The sequence below is a fragment of the Pongo abelii genome, chromosome 14 (genome assembly GCF_028885655.2).
Source record: "Pongo abelii isolate AG06213 chromosome 14, NHGRI_mPonAbe1-v2.0_pri, whole genome shotgun sequence".
Classification (NCBI taxonomy): Eukaryota; Metazoa; Chordata; class Mammalia; order Primates; family Hominidae; genus Pongo; species Pongo abelii.
The window spans coordinates 29,589,468-29,616,708 of NC_071999.2; the positions used below are offsets into that span (position 1 = coordinate 29,589,468).

General features: G+C 43.2%; 1 protein-coding gene across 1 annotated transcript in view; it reads right to left on the reverse strand.

The window, feature by feature from the left end:
• The window catches only part of LOC129047184 (uncharacterized), a 608,921-nt gene that overhangs the window by 406,094 nt on the left and 175,586 nt on the right, over positions 1–27,241 (reverse strand). The window lies entirely within an intron of this gene.

Here is a 27,241-nt window from a genome sequence, read left to right on the forward strand (position 1 = left end):
CAGATCATCAGGCATCGGATTCTCATAAGGAGCACACAACCTAGATCCCTTGCCCGCACAGTTCACAATAGGGTTCTCGCTCCTATGAGAATCGAATGCCTCCACTGGTCCGATAGGAGGCAGAGCTCAGGTGGTTATGCTCACTCACCCAGCACTCACTTTCTGCCATGCAGCCTGGTTCCTAACAGGACACAGACTGGTACTGGTCCACTGCCTGGGGGTTGGGGACTTTTGTGTTAGATGACAGCTCTCTGAGGGCAGGGGCTATGTCTTGATCACCATCATGTCTCTCCCACATAGTAGGCTGGTGGGCAGTAGTTCTAAAGTTGAAGTTGGCTGGTGCTATCCCCATTACTCCAGGGCCCCTCCCCGTTCCATGGCAGCATTGCTGACTTCTTATGGACCGGAGGCTCACTGAGCCTGGCTGGCAGGTGCTACTTACCCTGCCTGGGAGTCCTGACAGTAGCCCAGGGAGGTTCTTTTAAACTCATGACTACATCGACTGTTGGGTTCTCTACAAGGAAGACTATATTAGCTTTTGAAGGAGGCCTTTGGCTGCCACCCCGAGCAAGCCAGCTGCGAATCACTGGCCTCATTTTAACTTTCTGTGTTGTTGCTCCTTGTGTTTGGACTGAGAAATGCATTCAGCAACTCCTCCTTTTTTTAATCCTATTGCTACATCTCCAGCCTTGAGATTTGCCAAATGTTGCTCAATGAAACACTCAGAACAGCATTTAGACAAGGCTTTGTAAGACTTTGATGCGGTCTGAGAAATTACGATCTTTCCATCCGTAGATGGGGCTCCTGTCGTTTCCATGTCACAGTCAGCAGAGCTGTGATAGAGTCTGAGCAGCAGCAGCTCAGCTTTCTCCAGTGTGCCTTGATGAACCAAAATGTTTTGTTTTTGTTTTAGCAAAGGCATGATCAGCACAGAACCTGTAAGCACTTGCTTGTTCTCACTCAATTCTATTCTTCTGTATGTGCTTTTCCTGCATTCCTTTATTAGAAACCTATTGGATATCATCATCTTGTTGCCATATTTGCTGAAAGGAATGAATGTGTCCATGCAGTTTCCCGTTGATTCCTGTCTGGAGTTAGCAGCATGGACCTACCCCAAGCTGTGCTGGCGATGCAGGTTTCACCATAAAAACAACTTCTCATTACCAGTTGAGGACCAGCCATTATTCCAATATTACATGGATTTGAAAAACAAATTCAGCACCTGAGAATGAAGTAGCCCCAGGACCTTTCACAAGCTGCTAAGCATCTGAAAACCTTGATGCTAGTTCAGGCGTCACCACTTAGGAACACATGGCCTAAGGGGAGGTGTAGACGATTGCAACTGGATCAGAGATAACGTAGGTAATTCCTTACAGCCCAGGCCCACAGACTTGCTCACAGTCACTCAGAATACCCTGGAGGAAAGCCAAAGCTACAGCCCAAGTCTGTGGGTCTAGTTTAGGTCTCCGGGCAGCATCAGGCTCCCTCTTGTTCCACATTTTCCAACACTCGTGTCCTTGTGAGTGGAGCATGAATAATACTTTTTCTGCCTCCCCAGGAGAGGAAGGGCAAATCAGAGTGCACATGCCAGTCTACTTTGAAAATCCTGAAGCCCTACACTGCCACTGTGGAGCAGCCACGTCCTTCCATCCGTGTGTCCATCCCCTGGTGCACATCTCGCAGAGCCCTTGGGTAGCCTCGGGGCCCCAGACAGGATGAATCTCAGACCCTGCCATCAGGGGGCCTCACAGTCCAAAACAGAAGGCAGGAGTTGGACAAGCAGTGGGGTGCAGCTGTGAGAGCCCAGAGAAGAAAGGCTTGGCTACTAATTCCTTATGGCTGTGGCAAATATCATGGGATCTTAGGGACTGCCTCACACGGAAGGTGCCATTGGAATTGAACCTTGGAGAATAAGCAAGAATTCCCCCAGGTGGAGCAGGTCAGGGGGGCTGTTGTGGGTGGAATGAAAACATTTGGGCCTCAAAGTCGTGGTGTGATTGTAGAACAGTGAATTGTCTGGGTGGTAGAAGGGCCGGGTAGCAGACCTTTGTACCAACATTGTCCTGGAGGTAATGACCAGTTATTGTAGAAAATAGCAGCTTAATTTTGTGAGAAATTTTCATTCCTTAGATTTGCCGGGGAGATGAGATTTCCTTATGGGTTGATCCTAAATTTTGCATTAGATGGATTTTTCTTTTTTCTTTGTTTTGGCTTCATTCTACTCTCTTATCAGGATGTGAGATCCAAGGGGACCTGTCACGGGCCAGCTCACACCATTACTCAGGAAGTCCTACGTGGTCAGTGAGCTCTAGTTTGTCCTGTGGTTCCCTAGGCGGTAGGAGTCCACAGCTATGGCTCCAGGCAGATGTCCTGAAGGGAATCAGGTGAAAAGGGGGTTCGCTCATGGAAACTACTTCAGTTTCATCCAGGACAGATCTGTGAGTGCCAACCGAGTGTAAAGCCTCTGGTCACACCACTCAAAGCAGGCTTCATACTGAAGCTGAGCTCATGCCAATCCCCTCAAATCCTTCTACACCCCCACACACCCTTCCCCCACTTTATGGTTTTTAGAGAGAGAGTTTTGCTCTGTTGCCCAGACTGGAGTACAGTGGCACTATCATAGCTCACTGTAGCTGTGACCTCCTGGGCTCAAGCCATTCTCCCACCTCAGCCTCCTGAGTAGCTGGGACTACAGGCATGTACCACCACACCCAGCTAATTTTTAAATTATTTTTTGTAGAGACAGGGACTCACTATGTTGCCCAGGCTGGTCTTGAAATCCTAACCTCACATGATCATCCTGCCTCATCTTCCCAAATCACTGAGACCCTTTCCCTTTTTAAAGATGAATATATTAATTAACTCTAAAGCCAGGGTTGCTGGCCCTCATCTGTCTTAATGGAACACTTCCTCACTTGTTGTGAATGACAAGAAGCAGGTCTTGAAGAAGCTCCATGTCTGAAACAAGGAGTTCCATGGTCATTTATGGTTGCTTCACTAATTAGGAGTCTTTTTAATGAGAAGAAACATTTTCATTTCTCTAAGGGCTTTCTTGCTTTGTGGTTGGTGGGAGGTGTGGAATGAGACCAAAGGTGGGGGTGAGGCCATAGATGCTGAGAGTGGACCTCACCCTCAGGATAGTTGAGGCCTGGCAGGTGGGCCCGAGCAGAGGAGGGCAGTGCCACTCCTTGGCAGCTTCTCCAACCCAGCTGCACCTGCCCTCACAGCTGGTTGAAAGACAGAGAATGTGGTCTCATTAACTCACTTGGTGATAGCTTTGTGGTTCTTGTTGCAAACTACAGGTAAATCTCCCAGTTGGAGGAACTCTGATGTATACAGTGAGCTGCCTGAAGAAAATTTCCTTTGCACTCACCCGTGGAAAGCATTCTTTCATTTAGTATAAGATTCCTGGATTAAAAAAAAAAAGTGTTGTTTGCAAATCTTTAAAGCCTGCCTCATTGTTTTAGAAGGAAAGTTTCTAAGATCTGAAGACAATGAAATTGAGACCAAGAAGAAAATTATGGTCCCCTGTTGATGTTCCAAGAGGATATGTGTGTGTGTGTGTGTGTGGGTGGGTATGTGTGTGAGTGTGCATGTGGGGGGGTTGTGAGGTGTGTGTGTATGTGTGTGAGTGTGCATGTGGGGGGGTTGTGGGGGATGTGTGTATGTGTGTGAGTATGCATGTGGGGGGGTTGTGGGGTATGTGTGTGTGTGATTCTGATGTAGTGGAGCTGAAGGAAAGATGCTGAGCAGAGGTCCAGGGGGTCATTTGCAGCCCTTTTCTCCACCTTCCACCCTTGTTAGCCAAGTGGGTTTTCAAGCTCTTGGTGAGTGCTCATATTAAGCAGCACTTCTTAGCTTGCCCAGGATGAGGGGAACTCCTGTGAAACCAATCAATCTCCTGGGCTCTTGAGGCCACTTGTGCCACCATGCATACCACTTCTATGGGCCATTTTCATTAAAATGGTGGTGATGGCTGCTGACCAGTGCAGGCCCTTGTCTCCTGAGAAGAGTGGTTGGACCTGCCCAGCAGTCCTCCCTGCAGCCACCTTCTGATGGTCCTGTAGAGCAAGTAGGAAGGCCTTTGGCTTTCAGAGCCTCTCAGTCTAATCCATTCCCATTTTGCACCACCAGCAACCTCATATGTGACAGAGACAGATGAGCGCAGCTGCACTGTCCAAGCTGCGTCCCTCCCTTGGTCAGGTGATTCACTGTGGGTCACTGACTATGATGAGACTACTTAGCATCCCAGGAAAGTCAATCTCCTTGCTAAATGGGACCCTTTGTTTGGTAAATGTTGGGGTCAATTAGAAGTTCTACTCAGGCCAAGATAGAGTCATAAGGACTAGATTTACCTTCCCATCTTAAACAACAAAAAACTAGGCAAAATAAATGCAACAAGGGTTTTCAGACATTGGACATAGAGTCGTGCAGGACGGTGGTCCCTGAGAGGGAGAGCAGTGGAGGTGAGCCCTGCAGCTTCCCCCGCTCACGGCCTTGGGGGCTTCCTAGGCCACAGCATGGGGAGGGGACCCCACACAAAGCCCAGGAGTCTCTAAATTCATGAGACAGAGATAGGAATCTGGGACACCAAAGCAGCTGTAACTCCCAACGCAGAGTGCCAGACGGGCAAGAGCTGCCCAGAGAGAGAGCTCTGGAATTCCGGAGAGGATGCCCCAGTCCTCAGCTGGGCACTGATGGACACATGTGTGTGAGCATAGGGGCTCCCATGGCAGCTGCGGAAAGAACTCCAGAAAGGACAGGCAGAAAAGTCTCTGAGCTCATGTGCATTAGGGAATAGTTTGTGCTCCCAGCAGCCACAGGAGGATAAACTTTGGGTACGATACTCAGAAGGGTATTACTTCAATGGTGGAGAACAAACAGCCCTGGACTGAAAGCTGCTAACAGCTTAAAAAGCAAGTCTACAAGTCTTCTTGGAGACTTGATTGATTCTAGAACTGGGCCAGGAAATACATGAGCCAATAATTAATGCAATAATAATATAATGCCAAATTAGCCGGGTGTGGTGGCGGGCACCTGTAGTCCCAGCTACTTGTGAGGCTGAGGCAGGAGAATGGCATGAACCCCGGGGGGCGGAGCCTGCAGTGAGCCGAGGTCGCACCACTGCATTCTAGCCTGGGCGACAGTGAGACTCGGCCTCAAAAAAAAAAAAAAAAAAAAAAAAATATATATATATATATATAAAATGCCAGAAAATAAGAAAGGGCTCAAAAAAGGCCACAATTTTGGGGGGTGGGGGGATGTCAAAGGGGAACAGGACCCAACTGAAAGAGTTTCAACAGCCAGAGCTGGAACATGTAAGAAGCAAAATAAACAATGGGGTGTTGGATTACAACACAAGGTACAAAATAAAAATCCATTTGTTTATACCGATATAAATGAATCCCAAATGAATGAATGAATGGAGAAATCTTCCATGCAGAGGAATTCCAAGTAATTCATGCTCTTCCCTCAGCGAGGTGGAACATAACTCTCCACCCTTTGGTGTGGGCTGTACGTAGCAGCTTCCTTCCAGAGGATGGGTTGGAAAGGGAGGAAGGAGAATAACTTCACGGTGGAGGAAGCTAATGATCACCACTTCTGCCACGTGACCAAAGCCAACGTCGAGAGTGAAGCCATGCTGACAGCATGTCCCCTTGATATGGTGTGATGAGAATGGTACTCAATCTCTGTGATCTTCCACAGAAAAGAATCCCGTAACCCCTTTCTAATCATGAGGGGAAAAAGTCAGACACATCAATGGAGGGCCATTATGCAACATTCCTGACAAATGCTCCTCAAAGTAGTCAATGCCACCCTAAACAAGAGAAGTCTGAGAAAGTGTCACAGCCAAGGGATTCCGAGGAGGCATGGCAACTAATTGCAGTGTGGGATCCTGGACAGGAAGAGGACAGCAGGGGAAAAGTAAGGAAATCTGAATAAAGTGTGGATGCTGGTGAAAATAATGCAGTGACATTGGTTCACTCCTTGTGACTAACATACTCGTGTACCAGGCTAATGTGTGATGTTAATATCAGGGGAAACTGGGTGGGGGGAATATGAGGACTCTGAAGTATTGTAAATTTTGTACAATTTTTCTGTAAATCTAAAGCTTCTAAAATAAAAAGTTTATTAAAAAGTAATTATATAAACTTAATTACATAATATTTAAAACAAAGGCAATACATATTTTTAAAGCGTTCACTTTACCAGATTATTTTAAATATTAAAAAGGGACCAAAACAAAATATCCAGAACAGCTGAAGTAGCTACTTCCCCCTTCTTCTTTCCCTCCTTCTCCTTCCCATCCTCACTATGACAGCCATTCCTGACATCACCAGTGATGTTAGTGGCTCCATAGAGTAACATAATGTAGTGTATAATTTAGATTTAGAAACCTGAGTTACTTCATTACAAAAATAAATCAGGCCACTCAATGCCTTCAGGTTGAGCTATCCCTTGAGATAAGCCATCAGCCCGTCTAGGACCCTTCTGGTTTCCAGACCTCCCAGTCTCTTGTGAGTGGCAGGTGTCCATGATGGAGTGGGTAGGGCTGGATATGTGGCATGGACCTCCACGGCTTCTGCACCCATCTTTTACAACCACCGTTACCCCTACTGTGCACCTGCTGTTCACTTTCCATCTCCTCGGCAACTCGGAAATGTAGACGGTTCCTGTTTCTCATGTGAGACACGTAGGACTAGGAGAAGTGAATTCACTCCCCTACTCACAAAGCTGGAAAGCGGCAGAGCCAAGCTTCCAACTAAGGCACGTCTGATCATAAAGCCCGCAGTCTTTCTGCTGCAGCACCTGCCTGTCTTCCAGCTCCCTGCCCACCTGTCCCAGTCCTTGCCGTCCTTGCTTTGTAATCCTGAATGGCTTGGCCTAGGGAGCTCCTGCACTCACACTGCCAAATCACTGCTCTGCAGCTGCTGCGGTCACACAGACACACAGTCAGGCATGCACAGAGGAACCTGTAACTAATGCTTAGTCCTGAAGCTCACACAGTAGATGCACCTACCTGTATGTAAAATGGAGTGTACAAAAAGCTTACCTGTAGAACTTTCACTGTCACCATTGTGATCCTTCCATCTGATAAGGTTTCTGGAAGTAAGAGAAAGAGCTGTGTTGCAATGTACAGTGTGTGCCCTAGCTTATCCTGACCTTTGCCTTCAGTGTGCAATCACAAACCTTTAATGGTCCTGGCAATTTGGCATTATGGTGGAGCCGCTGATTAGTGATTTTGTCTTTAAATTTTACTCTCTTCAACTTGGCCTGGAAATGGATACATCTGACAGGGAAGAAGGCAAGTTATACACAGTGTCTGTCAGGTTACACTATGTACCTAGAGGTGGTAGCATTTTGGTTGTAAAACATCAGTGTCAATGTTGTATCTGGGCAAAGTAATACAGTACACAGTTCTATTTCAGTTTCCAAACCAGAGGAATACAAAGAGCCTATGCAAGTCAATTGTAAAAACACTACTTATTTTAGCAAATGCTTAAAAATGTGTGAATTCTGGATATTATAACAGTAAAATGAAGTTCATTTCTGGCTCATTCTTTTGTAGGACATACTTGCTCACCTTACAAAAGGAATAGAGGTCTGGAGACGTTGACACTTAGGAATATAAATTTAATTAACACCACCTTTATTTTTCACTGTAAATGACAATCTCTTCCCCTTGTAGCACAGCAAATGCAGGCACCCACAGAAATTCAGGGCTATGGATTGCTTTGCTAATCCTGGTATTTCCATGGGCAGGTCTTGCATGTGAGTGAGCATTGCTCAAGGTGCAAAGAACACCACTAAGCAGCACCGCAGAGCTTTCAAAGAGGGCTTTGCATATTTGCACAGGCTGTTGCAGACATGAGGGTGGTGCTTTGAGCGGGAGCCCCGGGATGATTTGGCCCAGGTGTAACATGGCCCCTCCCCAGCCAAGTGGCAGCCCCAGAGAGCAGAGTGGAAGAGCATATTGCTGTCTTGCTCTACCATGTTTTCCAAAGACATGAAATTTAGTCCATATGTTTAAATCTCTCTTTGGCTGATTGCCTTGTGCAGTTGATACATACAGTACAACAAAATAAAAATTAGAAAATAAATCTGTTTGGGAGCAAACTTGAAGGGGAGAAAATGATGTAGCCCTGTGCAGAAAGCACATGTGAGCATCTAAACATGCCATTGTGTGTGTGTGTGTGAGCATGTGTGTGTCGAGCTGTGCTCCCACTGATGAGGTTCAAAAAGATCCTTTGTTATTGACAAGGAGCCAAAGCACTTTCCTAATTTAGGAGGCCCTCCTTGGGTTGCAAGAGTGAGGACCCAGGCAGATGGCGATGTTGGGATCCAGGGGAGAGTGGGCAGGTCTGGTAATGTCAGGAACAGCATGCAGCTGCCTCCAGGTTGAGCCAGTCTTCAATGGCATCACCAATGGGAGGGGTCTGGAAGGACCATCCGTGGGATTTATTATCCTTTGCTGTCCCCATATGTGTGGCCCTGGGATGGAGGAGTCAGGCCCTCTGGCACAGAGTCCATGAATGTGGCTCAGTTGGTCTCCTTCTTCCATCTCTTGCTGCTGCTCCTACATTTTCATCTATAGCCTAAAATCAAAGAGAAAACAAACTTACTAAGTCACAAAAAACAGAACCTTTTGAAGATAATGCCTTGGTAAGGAGCATCATAAACACTAAAAAGGTCAGAGCCAACAAAGGAAGACTTTTGTGAGCCCTTACTAGGTGTCCCTCACGACTGTGGTTCTGAGGGAGATGCTGAAGAAATGGGCACTCCTGAAGGAGCCGAGCCAAAGCAAGCAGATGAGAGTAACAAAACTTCACATCTGGCCAGGTGTGGTGGCTCATGCCTGTAATCCCAACACTTTGGGAGGCCGAAGTGGGTGGATCACCTGAGGTCAGGAGCTCAAGACCACTCTGGCTAACATCATGGTAAAACCCTGTGTCTACTAAAAATACAAAAATTAGCTGGGTGTGGTGGTGGGCACCTGTAATCCCAGCTGCTGGGGAGGCTGAGATGGGAGAGTCGCTTGAACCCAAGAGGTAGAGTTTGCAGTGAGCCGAGATCACGCCACTGCACTCTAGCCTGGGCGACAGAGTGAGATTTTGTCTCAAAAATAGAAAAATAAAAACAACGTGATGTCCAGTGGACATTTTACATGTGCAGGGCACTGTTCTATGTGCATTAAATATATCAACTTCATTTAACTTGTGCACGCCTATATTACTATCCTCATGTTACATTTGAGGGAACTAAGGTTCAAACTCGTTAAATATCTTGCCCAAGGTCACACGGCTCATAAGTTTGAGAGTGAGGATTTGATCCGGGGGGTCTGATGATAAAGCCTACACATTTAAAAACTTTCAACACATGGCATGTTATATTTCACCTGTACCCCTGCCCACACCCTCCCCAGCATGCTTTTTTCAAAGCATACAATTCACTGGCTTTTCGTATAGTCACAGAGTTGTGCATTCATCACCACGGCTGATTTTAAAATGTTTTCATTACCCCCAAAAGAAACCCAAGACCCCTTAGCAATCACCGTCCTTTCCCTGCCACTGCCCCCAGTCTCCTTTTTCCTGACACCGCAGCCCTAGGAAACCCTGATCTACTTTCTGTTTCTACAACTTACCTGTTCTGGACATTCATATATAAGGAATCATATAATATGTGGTGTCTTGTGACTGGTTTCTTTTACTCAGCATAATGATGTCAAGGTTCATTTATATTACAGCGTGTATCAATATGTCATTTCTTTATATTGTGGTGTAGTAGTTTATTGTATGAATAAGCCATACTTATCCATTCATTATTTGATGGACATTTGGACTGCTTTCACATTTTGGCCATTTATAATTCTGCTATGAACATTTATATGTGTTTTTCTGTAGACTCATTTTAATTTCTCTTGGGTGTACACCTAGGAGTGCAATTGCTGAGTTACACATGATAACTGTGTTTAACCATTTAAGGAATTACCAAACTGTTTTCCAAAGTGGCCACAGCGTTGTACATTTGTACTAGAGTGTATGAGGGTTCAAATTTCTCCACATCCTCACCAACACTTGTTATTATCTCTTTTTTTTATAGCCATCCTTGTTGGTACAAAGTGCTACCTCATTCTAATTTTGATTTGCATTTCCCTGATGGCCAGTAATATTGAGCATTTTTCATGTGCTTATTTTTCCAGCTATTCTTTTGAAACTAATTTGGGATGTCATTTCATCAATAAATACTCATATAGTATACCTATAGCAGGATAAAGACACTTTTAAAGAACATAACCACAATATTGCTATCACTACCTAAAAAATGTCTTTAATTATTACATATAGAGTCCTCAGATTTTCTTGTTTTCCGTGTTTGTCTCATGCTTAAAAAAATTAATTGGTTTAATCTAGATCCAAAGAAGGCCCACACTTACATTTGGTTAATATTTCTCTTGGGGGTCTTGTTTGTTTTTTTCCAGCTCAGGGAAATGGATGATGGGGGGACCCATTCCCCTGAGCTGGAAAAAAAGAAAACAAATCCCGAAATGTTGTTCCTCTGCTCTCATTCCACAACAATCAACACAGAAGACTTCTGTGGCTAGATGTGCAGGGATTTCTCCTCACCAACAAGCAAGGAATCAGTTCTGCAGCAGACACCAGCAGGTGTCCTCCAATTCAGTTCTGACACTGTCTACCTGGAGAGCCCACAGGTTGAGGGCTCCATCTCACCAGACTGCTTCCACTTAAGATGCTTTCACAAGCCTCAGCCAGCTATAATTCAGGGAACCCACAACTCCCTCCTTGGGTTTGATTAATTTGCTAGAGCAGCTCACAGAACTCAGAAACATGTGCCGACATCTACCGATTTATTATGAAGGATATAACAAAGGATACAGATGAAGAAGTGCAGAGGGAAAAATATGGGGGAGGGGGAATGGGGCTTCCATGCCCTTCCTGGGTGCACTACCCTCCAGGAGCCTCCACATGCTCAGCTCTCTGGAGGCTCTCTATACACTGTTCTCCTAAAGCTTGTATGGAGACTTCATTGGATAGGCATTTTGAAGCATGGACAACCATGTAGATATGTGTTTGGACAAAAAGGGTATGATCTAATACTAATAGACTGAGTGGGGAACCCAGCAAGTCCTGTCTCTTCAGATTCTTCTTGGTCTCTCTGTACAGCATTCCTTCCTCCTGGGATGAGGCAGGGCCCCTTCAGAAATGGGGAACTTAGGACCTACCGTCAGACAAGGTAGATCAGAGAAACGTGGGGGAAGATTAGAGTCCTGCATTGGGGACAAAAAGGAGCAGGGGAAAAGAAGGTAGGAGAAGGTCAGAAAGAGATTCTGTTTTCTGAGGCCTGCTTCTGAGACCTAAAGTGCCCCCAAAGTTGTAACAAAAGAGTGTAACAAAGGTCATGGGAGTTATGAGCCAGGAACTGTGGATAGAAACATACATATGTACATATGTGTATGTGTGTGTGTCTATGTATATCTCTCTCACAACCCCCTCTCTGGTCATTCTGTTGTTTTTGAAGAAACTGGGTTGTTGGCCCTGTGCAATTTCCCATGTTTGGAATTTTGCCAGTTGTATCCCCATGGTGTCATTTAACATGTTCTTCTGTCCTCTGTATTTCCTGAAAACTAGTAGCTGAATCTAGAGGATTGATCAGATTTAAGTTCATTTGGTTTGGGTTTTGGCAAGACTACTTCATGAGTGGTGCCTCTACTTACTTCCACATGTCTCTCCTTTCATGCTATTGAGATTGATCAATAGATTCAGGTGTTGTTAACTGAATATATATAATTATAAAATTCCCCCATCAGCTTTTTACCTAATACATTCCATAGCCATTGATGAGCACTGCCTAAGTCCATTATCCATCAAGGAGCTGGCTTTCCTCATAACTCTAGTAAATGCCTCTTAAGAGTGCAACAGTGCTTCTTCTATCACGCCCTACTTCCCTCATGTTGCAAAGTCATGAAAATGAGAAGGTATCGGCTATTTTTTTTTTTGAGACGGAGTCTCACTCTGTCACCCAGGCTGGAGTGCAGTGATGCGATTTCTGCTCACTGCAACCTCCATCTCCCAGGTTCAAGTGATTCTCACACCTCAGCCTCCCCAGTAATGGGATTACAAGCGTGTGCCACCACGCCTGGCTAATTTTTGTATTTTTAGTAAAGATGAGGTTTCACCATGTTGGCGAGGTTGGTCTTGAACTCCTGACCTCAAGAGATCCTCCTGCCTCAGCCTCCCAAAGTGCTGGGATTACAGGTGTGAGCCACCCTGCCTGGCCAGTATCAGCTATTAAAGGGCCATTTTATTTTTGTATTAATTATGTAATAAGGTACTTAATCCTTCCATGCTAGACTGAAAACTTCCCAAGGGCAGGCACTAAGTCTATTTTGCTAGTTCTCAGTGCCCCCCCACCCCCAACTGGGTCCATGGTAGGATCTTGGTAAGCAGTTGTTCAGTAAGTGAATGACTATCAGGAACTTGTTACAGTATACACTCTTTGAAGATTTCCTGTGATACAAGTGTTGGTGGCATTTTTGCTTATAGCTTTTCAACAACTTCCCTATTTTCAGACGATGCCACTGTTCAACAGTAAACTAGGTGAAACAGGCCGTAACTTAGATATACACACAAGAGACATTTGAAATATCAAATTCAAGCCTGGCAATTCAGAATGCAAGCTCATTTTTTTTTTTTTTTAAACAAAGCCTCTTTTCCCTAATTGAACCAGAAAATATGTGGCCCTTTTCCCTCCCAATGTGTAGCTCCAGTTCTCCTTGACTAACTGAGTAGCTAATGGAAGATGGGGCCTGTTCCTGCTCAGCTTGTGAAATCTGACTCTCAGTCCAAGGCTGTGTGGCTTCATATTTTGGATCTGAAAAGAAAATGCTTTTATTTAATCCTGATTTATTAAATTCAGGTTAGATGTGTTGCAAAACAGGGAAATGTTATCTAGCATCTTCCTGCTAATACTGAATCTTTGGTTCTTCTGAGCCACTGTGTCTCACCAGTCTTCCTATGGAAGATGGCGGGAATGTTTCTAATCCCATTTTGAGCCTGAGTGCTTGCAGCTTTTGCAGAAAAAATCACAATTCATATCATAGTCACCATCTGAGATTCACCTCTCATCTCACTCCCTCTCCTACTGATTTAGTTATGCTCATCTGAAGTAAAGCCTGCCTGACTGGGTGCAGTGGCTCATGCCTATAATCCCAGCACTTTGGGAGGCTGAGGCAAGAGGACGGCTTGAGCCCAGGAGTTCAAGACCAGCCCCGGCAACAAGATGAGATCCCCTCTCTACAAAAAACTTAAAAATTAGCTGGGCCTGGAGGCACACACCTATGGTCCCAGCTACTTGGGAGGCTGAGGTGGGGGGATCTCTTGAGCTGAATTGTCAAGGCTGCAGTGAGCTGTCATCACACCACTGCACTACAGCCTGGGTGACAGAGTGAGGCAAGATCATGTCTCAGAAAAAGAAAAAAGAAGAAAGAAGAAAGAAAAAGAAAGGAAAGAGAGAGAAAGGAAGCAAAAGAGAAAGAAAGAAGAGAAAGAAAGAGAAGAAAGAAAGAAAGGAAGAAAGGAAGAAAGAAAGAAAGAAAAGAAAAGAAAGGAAGAAGGAAAGAAAAGAAAAGAAAGGAAGAAGGAAAGAAAAGAAAAGAGCTGCCCGCTGTAGCTGAAAGATAGCACTTAGATGCTAACGTGGAATTTTGAAAGCAGGAGACCTTTTTTCAGAAAACTCAGGCAAGGCAGTTGCGAGGGCACAACTCAATGCCCTCGTGAGGCCTCAAATCTCTGGGGCCTCACACAAAGATGAGCTTTATGTGGACTTTACCAGAAGTTCTGGGGATGTGGCCAGCTAAGAGCTGTGGCTGTCACCAATTTGTCATTGATGTGACACTAACAGAGAGAATGTACATCTTACCAAGACAAGGTAGTTCCAAGTTCAGGTTCTGTAGCATCATTCAGCTCATCTGAAAGCTTGTAGTTGATTTTATATATTGCAGCCCATTCAAAAATAATCTTGTAAAGCATAGTGTTTGCTTAAACATGAGACAGCTTCCAATGTGGCTTCCGTTTAGTGTGACACAAACCCGTTGTGGACTCTCTATTATACCACAGAAATTGTTATAACCATGTCTATTGTCTTCCAGAAGGACACTTAAGAGTCACTTTTAAAACTTGGCCTGTGCTTTCCTATTAAAAACCGCTGTTTAAATGGTGGTTTAGGCTCCTGTTTGGTATGCAGTGCAGCTAGATCACCCTGCATTCACAATGCTTAACAGTTAAAAAAAAAAAAAAAAAAAAAAAACACTGCTGCAATACCAACAGTTAAAATAAAAGCAATTGCATGAAACACACTGCAAACTAGTTTTAAATTTTTATCTTGATGTAGGCACTTAAGAAAAAGGAAAGGATAAAAAATAGTTGGAGACACAGTGATTCTGAGGGTAACGTCTGAGTTCTGGGGCTTGCACTCTAGTCATTAGGTCTTTATCTAAGCAGCGCTACTCGAACATGTATGAACCACAGTTAAAGCACTATGGCTCCCAAGAAAATAAAACAAACAGATCAGTTTTCCAGATGTTAATTGGAGATGTTTTGAAAGACAGAAGCTTCAGAAGGCAGACAAATGTTAAAGGGAATGTGTCTTTACAACATTCATTCAGCATTTAGTGAGTACCTAGCATGCACTAGGCACTACAGCAGCATTCTCAGACCACTAGTTTTCTAGATCCCCTTTCCATTCATAATAGTCTCAAGATTATTAAATTTAAATAGCCTCAAGATCCCCTTTACATTCTTAAAAATTATTGAGGACCCCAGAGAGTTTTTGTTTATTTGGGGTTATATCTACTGATATTGACCATATTAAAAATTAAAACTGTATATAAATGTTTAAATGTTTTGGCTAGGCATAGTAGCTCATGCCTATAATCCCAGAACTTTGGGAGGTGGAGGCAGAAGAACTGCTTGAGGCTAGGAGTTCAAGACCAGCCTGGGCGACATAGCAAGACCCCCATATCAACAAAACAAATTTTTTTAATTAGCTGAACATGGTAGCACACGCCTGTAGTCCCAGTCACTCAGGAGGCTGAGGTGAAAGGATTGGTTGAGCCTAGGAGGTCAAGGCTGCAGTGAGCTGTGATTATACCACTACACTCCAGCCTGGGTGACATAGTGAAACCTGTCTCTTTAAAAAAAAAAATAAAGGTTAAATGTTTTAAGTAAAACATTTTAAAAGATTTTATTAATTTATTGAAACACATCAATAATAAAACCATTGTATGTTAACCTAATATAATTTTATGAAAAATAGCTATAAAAACTTTTATGAAAGGAACGGCATTGATTTACGTTTTTGCAAATCTTTTGTCGGGTCTGGTCTAAGAAGACAGCTAGCTTCTTATATCAGCTTCTGTATTCAATCTGATGCTCTAAGTTGTTTCGGTTACCCCAGATATTTTGTTAGAAAAGGAAAAAGTGTGTTAATAGCCTTTGGAGAAAATCGTGCCTATTCATTCTTTGACATTCTACCAAAACTGGACCAGTAGTAGTTTTTTAAAAGTTAGTTGCATTGTGAAATCTGAAATTATATCAATGACTGATATAATTTTTCACTTGTTACATTGAAATCCATTAGTCTTACTCTTGCATGATTGTGTGAAATCATGCATCATTCAATTAGAACTATTGGTTCACTGAGTTATGTAACTCTTTTGAGCGTTGACACATTTCATTATCTAAAATAAAAAAACCACATTCATTAGTGTCATCACCAATCCTATCAGGAATGCCTTAAGTACTGGGAAATATGTAGACACATTTTCCAACGCTGAGAATTTTCCAAATTTGCTTGAATTTTATCATTGGCCAAAAATACTGTCAGTTCTTGAACCGTCAGGCCCACTGCATTTATTACCTCTGCCATCTTTGCTGTGTCAGCACTTCTTTCATGTAAAGATAACGTTCCATGAAAAAGAGTTGCTGGTTCAGCTCACAGTTGAATCTCAGATGCACATTTCATTGAGAAAACCTTGTGCTTCAGTGTGTACCATGGGTTCTCTGTGTGTGTTTCCCACTGAGTCACACAGAATATAAAAAAGACATACTCAAGGGTTGAAATTTAGTAACGGTAATAACTTTTAGTGCTTTTTAATGACTTTTTAAATATTCTCTTTTTTTCCAGCTTTAATGGATGAAACAAATTATTGCTTTTTTCCCTGCAAGTGTGAGATGGTAAAGAAAATGCAGTGACTACCAGTATAAGCTGATGCCACTACCTTGATCCCGGCTAAGGCACCTGCAGTTTTACCCACTGTTGCTTTTGCACCAAAGGTATAAGTGTCAATACAACAAAGAGGGGCAAATAAAGTCTTAATAGTATGAAAATGATTTGACCTTACAAATCCCTGAAGGAGTTTGGGAGACCCCCACAGGTCTGTAGAACAGTCTTTTAAAACTCCCCACTAGATACACAGTTTGACATAGACCAGACTTTTTTCTTGCAAAGGTGGAAGACAGATAATAAATAAAATACACCGGGGGTGCTGTAACCAAAATAAAGCAGTGCACTGTGACAGAGGGGCTATTTCAGGTTGGATGGCCATGAAAGGCTGTGGAGGCAGTGACGTTGAAGCTGAAACTTAAGAGCAGGTCGACTGGGATAGCCAGCCCAGGCTTGACGGCAAGAGCTCACAGGGAATGTTCTGGGGACGGCAGGAGAAGCCCCTTGCTGGGCATAGTGAGGAGGGGGAGTGCAGGGAAAGAAAAGGTCAGTGAGGCCGTCAAGGTGGGAGCTGGATTTTATTCAAAGTGCAACGAGGATGCCTCTGTAGGGGTGTGAACCAAGGTGAAAGGTGATGTCCATCTTGTAGCCTTAGGACGTCTCCCCTCACCCCACTTCCACCTCCATTCTTCTCTAGGGGGCCACAACTGGGTTTGAAATTCTAAACCCTAGTTGTAAATATAAGTGAAAAAGAAAATCCCAAAAGATTATATACAGCATGAACCTGGGGGGCGGAGCTTGCAGTGAGCTGAGATAGCGCCACTGCACTCCAGCCTGGGCGACAGAGCGAGACTGTCTCAAAAAGAAAAGAAAAGAAAAGAAAAAAGAAAAGAAAAGAAATGCTAATTTTAAATTTTGGGTGAAAAACAGTGGCAACTAGGATAGAGAAGCCCAGTGATTTGAGGGGAAGCATAGAATTAATATACAGAAAATTGGCTGGGCACAGTGGCTCATGCCTGTAATCCCAGCATTTTGGGAGGCCGAGGTGGGCAGATCACTTGAAGTCAGGAGTTCGAGACCAGCCTGGCCAACATGGTGAAACCCTGTCTTTACTCAAAATACAGAAATTAGCCAGCCATGGTGGTGCATGTCTGTAATCCCAGCTACTCAGAGAGGCTGACATGAGAATCGCTTGAACCCAAGAGATGCAGGTTGCAGTGAGCTGAGATCACATCACTTCACTCCAGCCTGGGTGACAGCACAAGACTTCATCTCAAAAAAGAAATATATATATACACACACATATACACATGCATATATATATATACATACACACACACGATTTATATTTATATATATATGATTTGATTTCAAGATAATCATTTCACAACCTAGACTAACTCACGATTCTGACCTTGCTGACGGGATTGCTGTGAAGATCAAATAAAAATGCACATCAAAGTGCCTGGTCTACAAATACTGGCTGCTGAAGTCCACCGCTTAAGAGCCATGGCAGTCCTTCAAAAATCTTATCTCCACCCTTACAATCAAATCCAAGTTGACTATCACAATGAATTTTCATATGCGAGTGACCACTATAGTAAACACACCCAAGAGGCCTTTTCTTCAGCCCTAATTAGATGTTAAAAGCGTGAATAGCAGGTGCAGCCAGATGACAGGCACTGGCTCAGCATTCCACCCCATTCTCTGACCAATCCTCACAACAACCCCTTGAATAGGTACCACTGCCCTTCCATTCGCCAAAAACACCCTCACTGGTGATCCCTGGCCAGTTCTTTGTATGGCCAGTTTAAGCCCCTGGACCTAACGGTAAATGAATATAGTTCTTTTTTTTTTTTTCTTTTTATTATTATTATTTTTTAATTTTTTATTATTATACTTTAGGTTTTATGGTACATGTGCGCAATGTGCAGGTAAGTTACATATGTATACATGTGCCATGCTGGTGCGCTGCACCCACTAACTCGTCATCTAGCATTAGGTATATCTCCCAATGCTATCCCTCCCCCCTCCCCCCACCCCACAACAGTCCCCGAAGTGTGATGTTCCCCTTCCTGTGTCCATGTGTTCTCATTGTTCAATTCCCACCTATGAGTGAGAATATGAGGTGTTTGGTTTTTTGTTCTTGCGATAGTTTACTGAGAATGATGCTTTCCAATTTCATCCATGTCCCTACAAAGGACATGAACTTATCATTTTTGATGGCTGCATAGTATTCCATGGTGTATATGTGCCACATTTTCTTAATCCAGTCTATCATTGTTGGACATTTGGGTTGGTTCCAAGTCTTTGCTATTGTGAATAATGCCGCAATAAACATACGTGTGCATGTGTCTTTATAGCAGCATGATTTATAGTCCTTTGGGTATATACCCAGCAATGGGATGGCTGGGTTGAATGGAATTTCTAGTTCCAGATCCCTGAGGAATCGCCACACTGACTTCCACAAGGGCTGAACTAGTTTACAGTCCCACCAACAGTGTAAAAGTGTTCCTATTTCTCCACATCCTCTCCAGCACCTGTTGTTTCCTGACTTTTTAATGATTGCCATTCTAACTGGTGTGAGATGGTATCTCATTGTGGTTTTGATTTGCATTTCTCTGATGGCCAGTGATGGTGAGCATTTTTTCATGTGTTTTTTGGCTGCATAAATGTCTTCTTTTGAGAAGTGTCTGTTCATGTCCTTCGCCCACTTTTTGATGGGGTTGTTTGTTTTTTTCTTGTAAATTTGTTGGAGTTCATTGTAGATTCTGGATATTAGCCCTTTTTCAGATGAGGAGGTTGCGAAAATTTTCTCCCATTTTGTAGGTTGCCTGTTCACTCTGATGGTAGTTTCCTTTGCTGTGCAGAAGCTCTTTAGTTTAATTAGATCCCATTTGTCAATTTTGGCTTTTGTTGCCATTGCTTTTGGTGTTTTAGACATGAAGTCCTTGCCCATGCCTATGTCCTGAATGGTAATGCCTAGGTTTTCTTCTAGGGTTTTTATGGTTTTAGGTCTAACATTTAAGTCTTTAATCCATCTTGAATTGATTTTTGTATGAGGTGTAAGGAAGGGATCCAGTTTCAGCTTTCTCCATATGGCTAGCCAGTTTTCCCAGCACCATTTATTAAATAGGGAATCCTTTCCCTATTTCTTGTTTTTCTCAGGTTTGTCAAAGATCAGATAGTTGTAGATATGTGGCATTATTTCTGACGGCTCTGTTCTGTTCCATTGATCTATATCTCTGTTTTGGTACCAGTATCATGCTGTTTTGGTTACTGTAGCCTTGTAGTATAGTTTGAAGTCAGGTAGTGTGATGCCTCCAGCTTTGTTCTTTTGGCTTAGGATTGACTTGGCGATGCGGGCTCTTTTTTGGTTCCATATGAACTTTAAAGTAGTTTTTTCCAATTCTGTGAAGAAAGTCATTGGTAGCTTGATGGGGATGGCATTGAATCTGTAAATTACCTTGGGAAGGATGGCCATTTTCACGATATTGATTCTTCCTACCCATGAGCATGGAATGTTCTTCCATTTCTTTGTATCCTCTTTTATTTCATTGAGTAGTGGTTTGTAGTTCTCCTTGAAGAGGTCCTTCACATCCCTTGTAAGTTGGATTCCTAGGTATTTTATTCTCTTTGAAGCAATTGTGAATGGGAGTTCACTCATGATTTGGCTCTCTGTTTGTCTGTTATTGATTTATAAGAATGCTTGTGATTTTTGTACATTGATTTTGTATCCTGAGACTTTGCTGAAGTTGCTTATCAGCTTAAGGAGATTTTGGGCTGAGACAATGGGGTTTTCTAGATATACAATCATGTCGTCTGCAAACAGGGACAATTTGACTTCCTTTTTTCCTAATTGAATACCCTTGATTTCCTTCTCCTGCCTGATTGCCCTGGCCAGAACTTCCAACACTATGTTGAATAGGAGTGGTGAGAGAGGGCATCCCTGTCTCGTGCCAGTTTTCAAAGGGAATGCTTCCAGTTTTTGCCCATTCAGTATGATATTGGCTGTGGGTTTGTCAGAGATAGCTCTTATTATTTTGAGATACGTCCCATCAATACCTAATTTATTGAGAGTTTTTAGCATGAAGGGTTGTTGAATTTTGTCAAAGGCCTTTTCTGCATCTATTGAGATAATCATGTGGTTTTTGTCTTTGGTTCTGTTTATATGCTGGATTACATTGATTGATTTGCGTATATTGAACCAGCCTTGCATCCCAGGGATGAAGCCCACTTGATCATGGTGGATAAGCTTTTTGATGTGCTGCTGGATTCTGTTTGCCAGTATTTTATTGAGGATTTTTGCATCAATGTTCATCAAGGATATTGGTCTAAAATTCTCTTTTTTTGTTGTGTCTCTGCCAGGCTTTGGTATCAGGATGATGCTGGCCTCATAAAATGAGTTAGGGAGGATTCCCTCTTTTTCTATTGATTGGAATAGTTTCAGAAGGAATGGTACCAGCTCCTCCTTGCACCTCTGGTAGAATTCGGCTGTGAACCCATCTGGTCCTGGACTTTTTTTGGTTGGTAAGCTATTGATTATTGCCACAATTTCAGCTCCTGTTATTGGTCTATTCAGAGATTCAACTTCTTCCTGGTTTAGTCTTGGGAGGGTGTATGTGCTGAGGAATTTATCCATTTCTTCTAGATTTTCTAGTTTATTTGCATAGAGGTGTTTGTAATATTCTCTGATGGTAGTTTGTATTTCTGTGGGATCGGTGGTGATATCCCCTTTATCATTTTTTATTGCGTCTATTTGATTCTTCTCTCTTTTTTTCTTTATTAATCTTGCTAGCAGTCTATCAATTTTGTTGATCCTTTCAAAAAGCCAGCTCCTGGATTCATTAATTTTTTGAAGGGTTTTTTGTGTCTCTATTTCCTTCAGTTCTGCTCTGATTTTAGTTATTTCTTGCCTTCTGCTAGCTTTTGAATGTGTTTGCTCTTGCTTTTCTAGTTCTTTTAATTGTGATGTTAGGGTGTCAATTTTGGATCTTTCCTGCTTTCTCTTGTGGGCATTTAGTGCTATAAATTTCCCTCTACACACTGCTTTGAATGCATCCCAGAGATTCTGGTATGTTGTGTCTTGGTTCTCGTTGGTTTCAAAGAACATCTTTATTTCTGCCTTCATTTCGTTATGTACCCAGTAGTCATTCAGGAGCAGGTTGTTCAGTTTCCATGTAGTTGAGTGGTTTTGAGTGAGATTCTTAATCCTGAGTTCTAGCTTGATTGCACTGTGATCTGAGAGATAGTTTGTTATAATTTCTGTTCTTTTACATTTCCTGAGGAGAGCTTTACTTCCAAGTATGTGGTCAATTTTGGAATAGGTGTGGTGTGGTGCTGAAAAAAATGTATATTCTGTTGATTTGGGGTGGAGAGTTCTGTAGATGTCTATTAGGTCTGCTTGGTGCAGAGCTGAGTTCAATTCCTGGGTATCCTTGTTGACTTTCTGTCTCGTTGATCTGTCTAATGTTGACAGTGGGGTGTTAAAGTCTCCCATTATTAATATGTGGGAGTCTAAGTCTCTTTGTAGGTCACTCAGGACTTGCTTTATGAATCTGGGTGTTCCTGTATTGGGTGCATATATATTTAGGATAGTTAGCTCTTCTTGTTGAATTAATCCCTTTACCATTATGTAATGGCCTTCTTTGTCTCTTTTGGTCTTTGTTGGTTTAAAGTCTGTTTTATCAGAGACTAGGATTGCACCCCCTGCCTTTTTTTGTTTTCCATTTTCTTGGTAGATCTTCCTCCATCCTTTTATTTTGAGCCTATGTGTGTCTCTGCACGTGAGATGGGTTTCCTGAATACAGCACACTGATGGGTCTTGAGTCTTTATCCAATTTGCCAGTCTGTGTCTTTTAATTGGAGCATTTAGTCCATTTACATTTAAACTTAATATTGTTATGTGTGAATTTGATCCTGTCATTATGATGTTAGCTGGTTATTTTGCTCATTAGTTGATGCAGTCTCTTCCTAGTCTCGATGGTCTTTACATTTTGGCATGATTTTGCAGTGGCTGGTACCGGTTGTGCCTTTCCATGTTTAGAGCTTCCTTCAGGAGCTCTTTTAGGGCAGATCTGGTGGTGACAAAATCTCTCAGCATTTGCTTGTCTGTAAAGGATTTTATTTCTCCTTCACTTATGAAGCTTAGTTTGGCTGGATATGAAATTCTGGATTGAAAATTCTTTTCTTTAAGAATGTTGAATATTGGCCCCCACTCTCTTCTGGCTTGTAGGGTTTCTGCCGAGAGATCCGCTGTTAGTCTGATGGGCTTCCCTTTGATGGTAACCTGACCTTTCTCTCTGGCTGCCCTTAACATTTTTTCCTTCATTTCAACTTTGGTGAATCTGACAATTATGTGTCTTGGAGTTGCTCTTCTCGAGGAGTATCTTTGTGGCGTTCTCTGTATTTCCTGAATCTGAATGTTGGCCTGCCTTGCTAGATTGGGGAAGTTCTCCTGGATAATATCCTGCAGAGTGTTTTCCAACTTGTTTCCATTCTCCCCTTCACTTTCAGGTACACCAATCAGACGTAGATTTGGTCTTTTCACATAGTCCCACATTTCTTGGAGGCTTTGCTCGTTTCTTTCTATTCTTTTCTCTCTAAACTTCCCTTCTTGCTTCATTTCATTCATTTCATCTTCCAGGGCTGACACCCTTTCTTCCATTTGATCGCATGGGCTCCTGAGGCTTCTGCATTCTTCACGTAGTTCTCGAGCCTTGGTTTTCAGCTCCATCAGCTCCTTTAAGCACTTCTCTGTATTGGTTATTCTAGTTATACAATCTTCTAAATTTTTTTCAAGGTTTTCAACTTCTTTGCCTTTGGTTTGAATATCCTCCCGTAGCTCGGAGTAATTTGATCGTCTGAAGCCTTCTTCTCTCAGCTCGTCAAAGTCATTCTTCGTCCAGCTTTGTTCCGTTGCTGGTGAGGAACTGCGTTCCTTTGGAGGAGGAGAGGTACTCTGCTTTTTAGAGTTTCCAGTTTTTCTGCTCTGTTTTTTCCCCATCTTTGTGGTTTTATCTACTTTTGGTCTTTGATGATGGTGATGTACAGATGGGTTTTTGGTGTGAATGTCCTTTCTGTTAGTTTTCCTTCTAACAGACAGGATCTTCAGCTGCAGGTCTGTTGGAGTACCTGGCCGGCCGTGTGAGGTGTCAGTCTGCCCCTGCTGGGGGGTGCCTCCCAGTTAGGCTGCTTGGGGGTCAGGGGTCAGGGACCCACTTGAAGAGGCAGTCTGCCCGTTCTCAGATCTCCAGCTGTGTGCTGGGAGAACCACTGCTCTCCTCAAAGCTGTCAGACAGGGACATTTAAGTCTGCAGAGGTTACTGCTGTCTTTTTGTTTGTCTGTGCCCTGCCCCCAGAGGTGGAGCCTACAGAGGCAGGCAGGCCTCCTTGAGCTGTGGTGGGCTCCACCCAGTTCAAGCTTCCCGGCTGCTTTGTTTACCTAAGTGAGCCTGGGCAATGGCGGGCGCCCCTCCCCCAGCCTCGCTGCCGACTTGCTGTTTGATCTCAGACTGCTGTGCTAGCAAACAGGGAGACCCCGTGGGCGTAGGACCGTCTGAGCCAGATGCGGGCTATACTCTCCTGGGGCACCGTTTCCTAAGCCCGTCGGAAAAGCACAGTATTTGGGTGGGAGTGGCTCGATTTTCCAGGTGCCGTCTGTCACCCCTGGAAAGGGAACTCCCTGACCCCTTGCGCTTCCCGAGTGAGGCAATGCCTCGCCCCTGCTTTGGCTGGCGCACGGTGCACTCACCCACTGACCTGCGCCCACTGTCTGCTACTCCCTAGTGAGATGAACACGGTACCTCAGATGGAAATGCAGAAATCACCCGTCTTCTGCGTCGCTCACGCGGGGAGCTGTAGACCGGAGCTGTTCCTATTCGGCCATCTTGGCTCCTCCCCCCGAATATAGTTCTTTTTTGAGCACTCAATTAAATGCCAAAGGCTCTGAAATAGCATTGGAAAATAGTGATTCAACTCGCTTTAATACTCACCCAGTTTATGAAAAGGGCTTGGGTATACTTCACAACCTCAAGAGTCACCAGCAGACTGATGGGAATAAGATTGTTGTATAAGATGATGAACGTCAGCAGGTTGTATCCAAAATTATCTGAGGTGGTGTCTGTGGAAGGAAACCAGAGTATCTGAAAGGTGTTCACAACCAAAGTCTATTGGCTCATTTAGAGATTCATGTTAAAATAGTTATTGAGCACCTCCTGTATGTCAGGAACTGTGAGTTCAAAGGCTGCTTTCTGTAGGAGGCACACAGGCCCCACAATGCAACTGCACAGCAGGATGCATCTACTAAAGAGAGGCTCACAAGACGTAGCGGGAACCAACACAGAAGGCTTTCTAACGGGAAAGTATGGTCATTGAAGGCAATCCAGAAGAAGAAATGCTGGTTTCAAGTTTTGAAGAACAGAGAAAAGAAGCAAACTTTAAAGAATGTAGAAAAGAAGACAGGCCTTTGAAATGGTTGTAAGGAACACTTACAAGCTCACTAAGGTAACATGTATATTGGGGATACTCCAAAGAGCTGGAAAGATGGACAAAAGTGTGAACAAGAGAAGCAGACCAAGACAGAGAAGGCTTGAGCCCAACTAAAGATAAGAGAAGGGTTATCTGGAGGGAACAAGATCCCTAAGGATGGAACAGGACCCTAGGGGATGAAATCCACAGCAGAGGAAGCATCAGCTCCAGGAGGAACAGAGAATGGGGGAGGGAGAGGGGGACAAGGTCTGGGGGTATCAAAGGGAAAGTTCTTTCCTTGACAGCCATGATCTTCTGCTTGAAGGGTAAAGTAGTGAGATCTTCTTAACTCAGCAAGAGGCTTAAGGAGAAGGCTGCAACAGGGTTTAACTGATATTAAAGCTGTCTGTGAAGGGAACTAGAATGAGAATAAAGATAGCAGAAGGCTAGGATTGGAGGGAGATTGAGAATTTGTAATGGCTCCAAACCATAGTTATTAGGTTTTTTCCCAGGAAATTACATCAAATGGTGGTAGTCTGATTCCGATTTAGAGTTCTGAAGCGTGGCTGTGATGGAAAGACAAGAAGCAGGGAACGTACAGGGGGAGCAGGCATATGCTGGCCAGTAATTTTACCTTTCCACAATCCCTTCACTTCCTACTCACTACCAACCCTTCCACTTTTCCTGTTGGTTGCTTTTCTTCCTGACATATTACTTTGCTCTCCTGTTCTCCTGTAGAATTAAGGAGTTTCTACATAGGATCTCTAAGTTCCAATAGTTACAAATATCTCTAAGGTACAAACAAATATCTACCTGACAATTACAAATACAAGAAATACTAAAGAAGTTCTCCAGGATGAAAGAGATACCAGACAGTAATTAAAATCCACATAAACAAAGGACACTAGTAATAATTCTGTAGGATTTATAAAAGATAGTATAATTATATATTCTCAATTTTAAAAAAGCAATTGCTAAAAGCATCATAAAATTGCATTGTTGAACTTATATACTTGTAATATATACGACAGTGGAAAGGAGTGAGGAGAGAATGAAGATACATGAAGCAAAGAAATGACACTGCTGTTAAATCCAAAGGAAGAAATGAAGAGCAAGACCTGGAAATGGTAAGTAAATATGTTAATATAAAACAACCCTGGCCAGGCGTGGTGACTCACGCCTGTAATCCTAGCACTTCGGGAGGCCAAGGCGGGTGGATTGCCTGAGGTCAGGAGTTCGAGGCTAGCCTGTCCAGCATGGTGAAACCCCGTCTCTACTAAATATACAAAAATTAGCCAGGCATGTTAGCACATACCTGTAGTCCCAGCTACTCAGGAGGCTGAGGCAGGAGAATTGCTTGAACCCAGAAGGTGGAGGGTGCAGTGAGCCGAGATCACGCCACTGCACTCCAGCCTGGGCGACAGAGCAAGACTCCATCTCAAAACAACAACGACAACAACAAAAAACACTATCAATATACTTTTTTTCTTTTTTCCTTTAGCTTCTTTAAGAGACACAGATTATTATAACACTGTATTTTGGAGCTGACAACACAGATAAATGGAATGTAACAATGACAGCACCAAGCAGGAGACGAAATGGAGGTACACTGGAGTGACATTTCTGTGTTTGACTAGAATTGTTAGTATTAATCAAAAGTAGATTTGGATAAATTGGGAAATACATTGTAATTCCTAGGGCAACCACTAAGAAAATACTTTAACAAAGAGTTTAAAAATAACTATTTGAGTATAAAACAATTCCCAAATGTTCCCATCTTCGCTTGATCACATGATCCTAATCTCAATTCTCCTTGAGAAGCTGGCATTATGTACAGTAACCAAAGGGAACAGAAGGACGACAGGGACACCACACATCAACCATGCCTGCAAGAACGTATCAAGAATGGTTTTCTTCCACTGGAACAAGCAACTCACCCCGACACTTACCCATCTTCTTGATGTACCAGTTCTTTTCGCCGTGAGACCTGTTCCAGTACAGGGCCCCCGCCGAGCTCACCAAGGCCATGACCAAGAGGATGACGTAACACCAGGATCTGCACGTTAGTCACCTTGTCAACGTTTGATCTCTTGAGAGGCGCTTTGGTTGAATTCTACACAACAGCATTGAAAGTCAGTAAGGGTCACAGAACAGATTTGGGGCAAGGGGTTGGGGGGAAGGAGGTAAAACAACCATATTTAACAACCAACAAGTAAAAGACTATTTTTTTTGCCAAATAATCAATGCAATTCAAAAGTGTACCATGCTCCTGAATCAATAGCTAGTTTTAAGTAATGAAGAAAGATGACACACTCTACCAGTTTAAAGAACACATTCCAACATTACATGATTCATTCTGTCCTTCTTATGATTATATCTTAGCATAAAATTGTCACTCTCCTTATCTTAGAACACAACAGGTTCTAAATATAGTCCAGTTTCAAAGAAATCAGAACACTCGTAATCCAAGAGAAACTTAGACATTCCATACCATAAAAATCTAGAGAAGACCTTCACGGTAATAGCACAG